The following is a 12,347-nucleotide window of genomic DNA, read 5'->3' on the forward strand; positions in this document are numbered from 1 at the left end:
ACTATAGAGTCTTATACGTGTCTTTAAAGAAACAAACTTTGGGGAGCTGAAGAAAGATAATGCTTGGTGCTTACACTTGTTGCTCTTATAGATGGAGCAGCACCCACATGGCAACTCACAACCATCTGTTACTCCAGTCCCAGAGATCCAATGCCCTCTTCTCACCTCCACAGGCTCCAGGCACACACACGGTACACAAACACGTATGCAGGCAAACATACACATGAAAACGTTTTGAATATAATATTAAATCCCAGCCAGATATGGTGGCACACACCTTTATTAGCTCTAGCACTTGGGGACAGAGGCAGGCAAATTTCTGAGTTCAAGGCCAGCTTGGTCTACAGGACAGCCAGGACTACAAAAAGAAACCTTGTCTTGAAAAAAATTGAAAAACAAAACAAAACAAAAACAAAAACTGCTGTAGGAGGCCAATGAAACAGCTCTTCAAGTAAAGGAATGTACTGCAAAGCTTGACCCACATGACAGGACAGGACTGGCTTCTGTAAGCTATTCTCTGACCTACATAGACACACTAAATAAATAAATGAATAAATAAATGAATAAATAAATGAATAAATAAATAAATATAAATTTTTTATTAAAAATTGCTGAAAGAACTGCTGGTTTGAGTTTCCTAAAAAGGCTTCAAATGATTTTGGGCTTGGAGTTAGTAAAGAATTGCCAACAGTTTCTGAATAGCCCCCTCACCCCCCCAGCTGAGGACCGAACCCAGGGCCTTGCGCTTGCTAGGCAAGCGCTCTACCACTGAGCTAAATCCCCAACCCCTTCTGAATAGCTTTAAACATACATCTGCCATTTTATGCTACTTACTGATGTGAAGTATCATTCTCAGCACTGATGATCTACCTCATTAATATGAAAAATTGCTTTGTCTTTAACATATGCTGTTTATTCCACGGATACCAGAGAACTGATTTAAAATAAATGTCTTTATGACTGTCAGCAAATATTTTACTTATATACCTACTTTATATATGCCTAGGATGGAAAAAGTTTACAAACCCTGCTCCACAAATAACTTTGTCAAAAGTAGAGCCATCAGGTTCAGTAGCCTGTGAGCTCCCCTGCTGTGGGACACGCTCATTTGTTCAGTCCGTTCCACATGGAGTCCCTTTAGGATCTGAGCCCTTAAGGCCCAGACACAATTCCTCCTGGCTCTTCTGTTCCTTTTCTAGCCTGCTTCATTCTGTCTTCAGTTTAGCCTGCAGTAAATCCTACCACTGTAAACAAACGAGAAGGAAAACAAGACTTCTCTACTGTAGCTGTTCCTTTCCATTACTACCAAGCATTTACATCCAAGTCAAACCAAACTAGATCAGCTCCCTGGCAGCATGCAGCATCCAGCCCCCACCACTCTCCCAGTTTTCCACTTCTCACTGGCCCATGCCAGACAAACAGACTTATACTTGCAATGCCCATCAGACATCTCCAAGACAGTAGCCTTCCAACTACTCCCTTCCCGGGAACACTGCTCTTCATGTTGTTACGCTGAACTGCAGCTAACCTTCTACAGCTACATTTCCTATTCTTCAGCTCCACTTCCTGTGTCTTTAAAACAGTATATCCTAGGGCTCTTTCCTTTCCCAGCCCCTTCTTCATTATCACTCAGCAATATTACCATTAACACTATCATCCTTTGAAAAAGTCACATCCATTCATTTATCATAGAGGTACTGGCAGTGGAGCTCAGGTCGTCAGGCTTGGCAACAAGGCCCTTCTCCTGCTAAGCCAGTGGTTCTTGATGTTCCTAATGTTGCAACCCTTTAATACTGTTTCTTGTTGTGGTGACCCTTATCCATAAAATTATTGCACTGCTACTTCATAACCATAATTTTTCTCTGTTGTAAATCATGATGTAAATATCTGATATGCAGGACCTCCCAAAGCGTCTCAGCCCACAGGTTGAGAGCCTCTGTGCCATGGCATTTCCCATGCATGCCCCTACATTATCATCTTCATTATTCTCTCATTGCTTTAACTCAAATTTCACTACTTAGCACAGAACCTGTAAACCAAATCTGGTAATCACCTGATTTCATAAGCACAGCTTTATCAGAACACAGCAACACATCCATTTACTTACCAACTTTCCACTGTTGTGCTCAAGGCAAGCTGAGTAGCCACAGCAGATGAAATATAGCTCTCCAAACTGTAAATTATTTGGGCTTCAAAGATTATGGCTTTTTACAGGAAAAAGCCTGTCAACCTGTTCTACAATGTAAAATACACCAAATAAATAGTCCTAATAACTTTTCCTACTTTTAAGTCCCAATGCTGATGCTATTTCAGACCATCTATGGAATTTCTAACCTGTTGTTTTGCTCTCAGCAACATGTCTCCATTGCAACTGAAGAACAGTTCTATATGCACAAATCACTCTACTTACCACCCAGAAAAAGAGGGTTTCCACAATTTAGCCCCTACCTATCCTATTCAATTTTCTAAACTCTCCTCATTAAGTAACAGTGTATTATTTTTGTTCCCTAAATGCACTACAATGCCTCCTCTAGGCCCACCCAACACTTACCGGCACCTGACACACTTGTATGTGTTATGAAGTCTTCATTGGCTTGCCCAGGCCAGTTTATATGGTTGCTTTCCCTAAAGGCCTTCTGTGCTGAGAATGCAGTTCCACCGGTAATCTCATTCTTCAAGCAAGACCCCTGAGGCAGAGTGGGAGGGTTACTAGAGGGCAGGGCTGACAAGCTGGAATAAATGCTGGTCTTGCCCCTTCCTAGTTCCATGTTTTTAAGCAATTTACCTAACTGATTTCCTTATCCCGCAACAGAACACTTGTGACCATTAAGAGTATTCTTACAGACTGAGTGTTTTGCTCACTGTTAAGTGTTCCACAGTTACTGGTAATCGTTATCTTTGATGTTTAATTCCTCAAACTCAGTTCAGAATTCAAAGTAGATTCCAGAACTCATTGTCTTTATACTTCAATCAAAATGACTTGTTAACGTTTGCCTAAAATAAACACTCAGTCCTATCTCCTAGGAAGTCCTTCCATTCCAAGACAATTAATCACCTAAGAATTATGTTACAAACATCACAGTTAACTTGAGAAGGAAAAAGGAAGGAATGGGGGCAAGAAAATCTAAAAAAATATAAAGCAATCTTCAGAACTAAGATACTCGTCTATTAAAACACAGGGATCAAAACAGCTCCCAGAGGTAGATGGCAGGAAGTAACAAGACCTTCAAGGGAGATCCCACTCAAAATGCCTAGGGCCAGCCAGGAAGCTAACTAAGTAGGTAAAAGTACTTGCCACCAAACCTGGCAACCTAAGATAAATCCCAGGATCCTATGGTGAAAAGAGAACAGACCCCTGCAAACTATCTTCCCTGTGCCTCTTTGCTGATCAGTAGTGTGTTCTAGATCAGGAATACATGTACTGCAGTATTTGCAACATAGGATATGCAAACAAATGCACAAAAACCACACTACCCCCATATAAATAGTTTTTCAATTTTCTAAAATAAGATATAAACACCAGGAACAGAACTTAATTGGTATAATTTGTGTTGGCCAGAAAAAATGGTGAGGTACTTTAAGTAGAGACAAAAGCATTCAGATTGAAAAATCCCACTGGGGTTGGGGATTTAGCTCAGTGCTAGAGCGCTTGCCTAGCAAGCGCAAGGCCCTGGGTTCGGTCCCCAGCTCCGGAAAAAAAAAAAAAAAAGAAAAAAAAAAAAAGAAAAATCGCACCAAGAAAGCTGGTTATGGTGGTAAACACCTGCAATCCCAGCATGTGGGAGGTACCTGCAAGAGGACCAGAATTCAAGCTCAGCCAAAGCTACCTAAGACCTCCTTCTCAAAACACAAAACAAAACAAAAAGAAACCTACCAAGAGACAGTCAATGACAGGAAAGTAGCTTCCAAAGGCCAAAGCAAAGCATTGTTACCAAAAAGAAATAATAAATGTGATGCCACTGCTTCAACTCTTCACAAATGCTGGGCCTACAAGTCTGTCCTCCTAGAGATATTTCAAGTACAACCTTCCTATAACCTACTCCATTTCCTTAGGTATGGTCAAGCATTGCCTCTGTCTATACTCTAGCAGCAAACTGCATACAAGTATTAGAGAAGTTAGTACACAACACTGAATACTAAGCCTAGGGAAGAATCTCCCCCTAAAACTCCCTTCATCTGTGTGTGTTCTTCTTTTCTAACTTAATCCTATATGTAAGAGTGTTATGCTTGCATGTATATCTGAGTACCTCACGTGTGCAGCACCTGCAGAGAACAGAAGAGGGCACAGATTCCCCAGAAATGAAGTTAAAAATCTAAGACTGTAAGCCACCACATGGGTGCAGAAATTGCACCCAGGTCCTCTGGAGCTAGTGTTCCTTACCATTGGCCATCTCTCCAGTCTCTCATATTTATAAATTTTATGATGAAACTCTGCTTGGAACACAGGAAAACTTAAGTGTTATTAAGTCTGTTTTCTAATCACTAGGGTCTGTGAATCAAATAAGAAAGGGAGAGAAGGCTACTACAGAAAACATACTGACGAATCAGAAAGAGCAGCAGATTCAGCCCCACAAAAGGGATGAACAAAAACTCCACAAGTATAAGAATAAAAAAGCAAGTTTTAACTTAGCTAAAAAAAAAAAATCTGAAGGCATTACCTATAAAAAGGATATGTATAATGGATATTAAGAACCAATAAAACAAAATCTTATCATAAGAGGGCAGACAACAGTGTAAGACATTTTAGAACACAGCACTCTAAAACTGGTAGATAAGGAATTGTATAACCAGAAAGCCTGACAGCTCAGTCACTCCCTTTCTCTCCCTCCTCTACTCTGACAGTTCTACAGAGGTCAGTCCCTGTTACAACCTGCTAAGCTGTAGCTAAAACCTGTTCAGCATCAGTCTGTCTGACCAAGACTCCCTAGATCAGGGGGGAATATTTCCATTTTCCTAAATCATTTTTTCAGAAGAATTAATTCCATATCATAATCGACATGACAAGGGTATGGCATATCCATAGAAAGGAGGGTTACATCTGCCTAACTACTACTATGTCCTCCCTTCCCTTGGTGATCGAAGAGCAGACCTGGAAGGAATGCTACAGTCAAACTTTGTACTAGCAAAATAAAGTCAATGTAGGAATGCTGCAAGCACCCCGGACAATACCGCTGACTCTGAAGCCTGGCTTTCTAGAATATACTTTGTAACTCCTTTACTTGATAGCAAAAGTTCCTGTGTGTCATAACTCTCTAAAATAACTAAAATTCATCTCAGCAAATAGAGTAACTTTCATATCTGTGACCCTGCAATCAAATAATATCATTATCAGCATATATTCTAAGATACATAGCATCAATTAAAATTTTTGATAAAGGGGTTGGGGATTTAGCTCAGTGGTAGAGCGCTTGCCTACAAGGCCCTGGGTTCGGTCCCCAGCTCCGAAAAAAAGAAAAGAAAAGAAATTTTTTTTGATAAAAAATATGCCAAACTGTGAATGCAGGTCAACACCTGTAATCCTACACTTAGGAAATAGGGGCGGGAGGCTAGAAGTTCAAGGCAAGGCTTAGCTACAGAGGGAGTTTGAAGGCTAGTGTGATTTATTTAAGTCTTGTCAGAAGCAAACTGAATCTGACCAACTCCCTGTAAGTTTAACTCCCAGTTTACAGAAAAGCCCAAGGACGGTGCAGACTAAAGGAACAAACTAAACCTCACCATGAGAAAAGACAAGACTGTGCCAGGACCTTCTATTAGGCTCAGCCATATGAAACTGCTGATTCTTGGTTGTTCTAAACCACAAAAAAATGATAATTTCCCATGGTGCAATGCAATGAAAAATCACTGACCTGGCTTTTTTCTCCTAACAAATTAATGGTATTTTAAATGGTGGGAAATATAAGGATGCGAACACCTGTAATACTAGCATTACCAGGAGGCAGGAGAAAGTTCTAGGATAGCCTGGGCTATACAGCAAAGCTTTGTCTCAAAAACAAACGAACAAACAACAACAAAACAGTAAGGCTGAGGGTGTGGCTCAGTTGGTAGAGTGCTTGCCCAGCCCTGAGTTTGATCCCCAGCACTGGACAGTGGTGCATGCAATATCAAGAGTTAAAGGTCATCCCTGGCTATACAACAAGTTCAAAGCCAACCTGGGTAAATACATGAGGACCAGTAAAACAAACAAAAACAAAACAAAAAAAAAAGGCCAAAATAAATAAAATGATGGGCAGGCAACAGCCAAACTGTAGGAAATAACCCAAGTATTCACTGACAGAATGAATAGACCAGTGGTTCTCAACTTCCTAATGCTGCAACCCTTTAATACAGTTCCTCGTGTTGTGGTGACCTCCAACCAGAAAACTATTCGTTGCTACTTCACAACTGCAATTTTGCTACTATTATGAATCCTAATGAAAATATCTGTATTTTCTGATGGTCGTGGGCCACCCCTATGAAGGTGACATTCAACACTCACGCCAAAGGCTGAGAACCACTGGAATAGACCAAATGCAGTATATACATACTGTAGAATATTAAAGGAAGGAAAATTTAACACATGCTACAATAAAGATGAACCTTGAAGACATTGTGCAAAGTGAATATAAGCCAGTATCCAAGGCCTGTGTGCTGAATCTTAATCTACTAAGCACTTGCCTTACTCTCCTAACACTTTACCTGTCATAATGTAGATTCTATTTTCAAAGTAAAAGGGAAAGACAGTACAGGAGTAATAGTCTCAGTTCAAAAACGTATTGTGCCTTTTTCTTTGTTGGCCATCTAAAGGAAAGATGGTCACTAGCAGCTTTAGAGTCACCTGTGGGAGTTCCACCAGGGTTCTCACTCTTGCTGTCTCCTCAAACCACCAGGGCCTGATTGGGAGATACAGGCTGAACATGTATGTGCCAGCAGTGGCTGGTTCCATCAGCACACAAAGGACAAACTATCTTAGTTTGTACTAAGTGATCATTCTTGAAGGGATTATTCAAGACCAGTAGAAGATCATGCTAGTCTTTGTACATGAACATGTGTGTGTATGTGTACACATATACATTTAACTAATTTTATGCATGTGGGTGTTTTCCTTGCATATATGTCTGTGTACCAAGTGCATACCTAGTGCCTAAGGCAGCCAGAAGAGGGTGCTTGATCTCCTAAAACTGGAGATATAGACTGTTGTATCCTGCCATGTGGTGCTTAGAATAGAAACTTGTTCTGCAAGTGCATTAAGTGCTCTTACCTTGCTCTGAGCAGTCTCAATAGTCCTGCAAAGTACAAGAGTGTGTGTGTGTGTTCCTAAGGGGTGTATGTGTGTATGTGTACATACTCCAACACACTTTGGGAAAACGACAGTACCGGTGTGGGTGTATCAAAGACTGTTTAGTGCTTGCTTTGTTTCAACCATATTGCGTGATAAACATTGAAGATTAGAGTCGGTGCCCTCAAGTACCTTACAACACATTTGGGAGAACAGACAAAACACAATTCATTACATTACCACTACTACTACAATAAGATTCCCTCAGGAGCAAAGAGAAGTACAGTATTTAAGAGAAAGGAATTAGCCAGCCAGTCAACAGGAGACAGAAAAGATATAGCAAGATAGCCCTGAGAATAGAAACAGCCCTGGGAAAGAGGAGAGGAGGGCAGGACTCAGATTATGTATAAGCATAGAAGATGTTCAGTGTTGGAGAGCTTAACTGGGGTAGGAAAGGGAGAGGTAGTGAGGAGAAAAAAGATCCCAGTGAACTACAGGGCACCACTGAGGGAAATTTTTATACTGCCAGGTGACAGGCCATAAGGTCTCAAATGCAGGGGGCAAAGTTAGAATAAGTAGGCAAGGTTAAAACCCAGACAGCACAGAGACTGAAGCCACACTGACTGGCATCTTGACTGAAGGTGAAGGTGAGGAAAGAATCCAGAAGACTCTCAGGTTTCAGATTTAGGCACAGCTAGGGCAATAAGAACACAAAGGCAGAGCATGGCGTTAGCGCTCACTGAGCAGAAGCTGCTAAGGTGTGTCTGTAATCTTCCAGCAGATGACTAAAATAGATCTCACTCCTGCTCTTGCGGTCCCCCTCCCCACCTCAGAGGAGTGATGGTTAAAGTTAATCAACTGCTGGTGTGAACTAGAAGAGTTGTTCCTAGAGGAGGACTCACAGGCAGAATCCTAACACATACCTACACTCAATGAATAGGAGTGGCACTGGCAAAGGCAAAATGAAGCCAGGAAAAGGGACACACACTCCCGACCTCCTCCCTGTCAGCAAATTCAGGAAAATTAGTACCTGACATATGACAGAGATTCCTGAAAAATGGCACATTCTGCAGGGTTAGTAACAAAAAGGTATCAAGAAGGCTGGAGCAATAAGCACCTTCGAGACACTGAATGTGGTTAAATGGAGCCAAAAAGGAGAATGGTGAATCCCAAACTCTTTGTGTTCAATCGTTATTATTTAGAGAAACTAAGTATCGACATGCTAATAAAAATAAACATTAATTCTCTATTTTAATCTTTCCTCTAGTTCACACTTAAGTATGAGTTTATTCACCTTACAAAAGTACATTTACAGCAAACAGACTGGGTTAGTTTTATTAGAAATTATTATCTTCTAAGAGTCTAGAAAGCCAGTTCCCTGATAAGAGCACTGTTTTTGCAAAAGATGAGACTTCAGTGTCCAGCACCCATGTGAGATAGTTCACAACTACTATAACTCTTAACTCCAGGGTATCCAATGCCCTCTTATGGATTCTGAGGGCATCTGCATGTAAACACACACACAAAATCTTTTTAAAGTTTTTAAATCTTTTTTAAAAACTTGTACTTTAAAAAGATCTTACACTATTTTATCTTTCATCCCTAAAGGCATAGTTTTAAAAAGTATATTATCTAGTCCCTTTTCTCAAAATATATGAAATTTTACCAACCAATTACTAACTGACCAGTGACACTGTCTATACCTACTAGGTATCTTGACAGAGCCCGTATTTAAAACCATATACATCTACACTGTTAAACAGCATTACCCTCTATCCCAAACAAGTGAAAAGGAATTCACTTAGGAAAGCACTAGAGAATATCAAGTGATAATGCAAAACACAGGCAGTCAGCAAAAACCTTATGGGGGTCTTCTGAAGGTCTGCTTCATTAGAATGACAATGTGGAAGAATCATAATCTTATTGATTATGGAGCTATATGAAGGAGTCTGAGGGAAGAGTTTATCAGAATGAGCCCAACTCAAAGGACAGCCAGTGGTATACAAGAGGACTGTGTGTAGGAAATCATGGAGAACCTCTTACCAATACAGTAGAATGTCTAGAGAGGAAGAAACAATCTTGAAAATGCTAATTGATTGCAAATGAAAATGTGTTTTATTCTTGGTTCTAAATCTAAAGGATAAAGGTTCCACGATTTATTAAACCAAGAATTCAGGTGGTTTTGTTTTGTTTTTTATAAAATAAACTCTACTAATAAGAATAAAACATTTCAAGAATGAAAAAGGCAAATAAATTCAATGATAAGTTGTATAAAATGTGTAATTGATGTTTTAAAGCAAAATAGGGATTGCATGATGTAGTCACCATTTCTTCAGTACTTTCCTGGCTTTCCTTCAGGCAGGCTTCACTCATGCCAAAGCCACAGTTTCCCTCAGCGGAGGAGAGCAGAATGAGCAAGAGAGATGTCTCTCTGGTTTGGAGCCACAGTTTCTGACAGAAGCCCAGGCTCAGTCTCTCACCACGTTGAGGGGTACTGAAGAGTTGTAGGCCTCAGCTTTCCTCCACAGCCGATGGGAAATGCAATGGTGCCTACCTTCACAGGATGGCTGTGGCCAAGTACTTACCGTCATACACTCACTGAGTATGAAGGTTTCTTATCTTAGTTCTACTGCTGTGAGGAAACACCATGACCAAACCAATTTAGAAGGAAGCTTACAGTTTCAGGGCTAGACCCTGATCATCATGGCCCAAAGTGCAGAGGCAGAAAGGCAGGCAGGCAGGTCACGATAATAGGTGAGAGCTCACATCTAATTCACAAACTGCAGGCAGAAAAAAAAAAAAATGCAACTAGGCTTATGCCTAGTTTATGCAGGCTTTTAAACCTCAAAGCCACCCCTAGTGACACAACGATACACCTCCAGCAATGCCATACTTCCAAATCCTTTAACAGTTCCTCTGAAATACACAAGTCTATGGGGGTCATTCTCATTCAAACCACCAGTTCCTTACCATGTTATTATTAATTATTGACAAAAATGCCATGTCCAGGTAATCCAAATAGCTTAGTGGGTAAAGACATATGCCACCAGGTCTGGCAACCTAAGTGTGACCCCTACGTAAGAAAGGAAACAGCCCCTGCAAGCTGTCCTCTGACTTCCACAGGTGTGCTGTACCACAAGCACAAAAACAGATGAATAGACGAAAAGTTGGCTCGGTGGCAGCGGCACACACACACCTTTGGTCCTTAGCTCGGTGGCAGCGGCACACACACACCTTTGGTCCCAGCAGATCTCTGGGAGTGAGGCCAGCCTGGTCTACATATAGAGTGACTTCCAGGACAGCCAAGGCAACACAGAAAAACCACCTCGAAAAAACAAACAAATAAAAGTCATATTTTTGAGGCTTGTGCACACCCATGTATGTGCATAAAGCAAGACAAGGTTACCTTGGGTTCCAACTACTTGAATGTCTGTTTTAGAATCATTCACTAAGCAGAATATTTCTGTTTTACACCCCTTTCTATATCTAAAGAGAAAAAAATTTCTTTTTTAAAAAGCTTTAGGACCAATGCCTTACATGAAAAAAAATATCTAATACTGAGATACAAACTCAGTCCCATTTCATCTTCACTTGTCTTTCTAGGTTGGCTATAAAAATCTGATTCCCTTACCCAAGCTTCAATCACTATCGATGATAATTTAGCTCCTCCCTTTCTACCTGTGCATGCAGGCTTACTTTATGTTCTGTGAACTTTGCACAAAAAAGACAAGGAAGGAAAGGAAGATTAAGAGAAAGAGTATGAGATGGAAAGGGTCATTAAGTCCTGATTTCAAGTTATACCACCCAGTCTTAATTTTTGGAAAATCCCCCCTTATAGACCACACTTCTTGTAACACCGCTCCACCAGCTCTAGATTGCTGCCTTTACCTGTTTCCATCACTCAGGACACAGCTCACTCTTAGCTCTGAATAAATTTCTTAGATCTCCCTACTAAGCAAAACCATCCAAGGGATGCTTCGCCACAGGCATTTATAGTCTCAGACCAGCAGAGGCCATCTAGACATCTCAGATCCACCCCATCATGTAATCATGCCTCTTTTGCACCTATGACTTTAGTCAGTAATTTATCATCCGCCCATCTCAAGTTTGATACATACTTCCTAGAAGACCCACCGCTTTATTCTGCACTCCAAAGTCCTCTTACGAAGCCATTCTTATAGAATGTCTCTAAGATGCTTTCTCTCTGCAACCCTTTCTACTCACAGCTCTCAAAGAATGCTGCCTTATTTTCCTTGTACCAGATAGATGACTGCATAATTTAAAAATGTTTTATCTTCTGTCTACACTATTTGTAAAGAAACAATAGCAAACACCCTAATAATCGCAACTACTTAATTATAGTGCTAACTCATAGTATGACTCAAATGCAGCACAGCTTTTAATGGGAAAAATAAATTTAATATGGCTGGCATCTCCTCTTAGTTCTGTTTAAAACCACAATAAAGACCCTAAATTAGACCAGACCCTAGATTACCCTTCCACTACATTTCTAGCATCCACCCACTCCCCAGAACCCCTTAGCAAAGCAGTCCCATTGCAGTTCTAGGAACTTCGGAAATTAGTAATCTTCAAATCACAAAAGCCTATCCCCTTCTTCGACCCTGCCCTTCCCCTTCCCCAGTTATCACCTTTTCATTTCATTCATTTGCTTATTTTTTGAGGTAGGGTGCCCGCCGGTTCAGGATGACCTTGAACTCCTAACTTGCCGCTATCCCAACAAGTGCTGAGATTACTGAGGGCGCACCAAGCTTTTCTTTGACTCTTCAGGATCAGCTCATTCCCATTTATCTGTCAGAGATCACTCGGACGCCATCTTTGTTTGCACTAGTCACCCAATAGTCACTTAGCAAATGAATGCTCTCAGATGTTACCAGCACGCTACAGAAACGTGCAATTCTATATCGAAGAATTCTTCTTGGGGTTGGGGATTTAGCTCAGTGGTAGAGCGCTTGCCTAGGAAGCGCAAGGCCCTCGGTTCGGTCCCCAGCTCCGGAAAAAAAGAACCAAAAAAAAAAAAAAAAAAAAAAAAAAGAATTCTTCTTCTCTAGTAAAGGAATGCACCACTTCTAAG

The 12,347-nt window shown here is 40.8% G+C and overlaps 1 protein-coding gene across 4 annotated transcripts in view; it reads right to left on the reverse strand.

Annotated features, from left to right (window-relative positions):
- Kpna3 (karyopherin subunit alpha 3) overlaps nt 1-12,347 on the reverse strand; it is a 73,753-nt gene that overhangs the window by 59,362 nt on the left and 2,044 nt on the right. Inside the window, exon 1 of one of the 4 annotated variants that reach the window (XM_063274414.1) lies at nt 2,552-8,807. The exons of the other annotated variants lie outside the window; for them this stretch is intronic. The gene's annotated coding sequence lies outside the window, so the exon portion shown is untranslated. Of the gene's footprint in view, nt 1-2,551; nt 8,808-12,347 lie in introns of those variants that run through there. 4 annotated transcript variants of the gene reach the window in all.

Source organism: Rattus norvegicus, chromosome 15 (assembly GCF_036323735.1).
Source record: "Rattus norvegicus strain BN/NHsdMcwi chromosome 15, GRCr8, whole genome shotgun sequence".
NCBI lineage: Eukaryota > Metazoa > Chordata > Mammalia > Rodentia > Muridae > Rattus > Rattus norvegicus.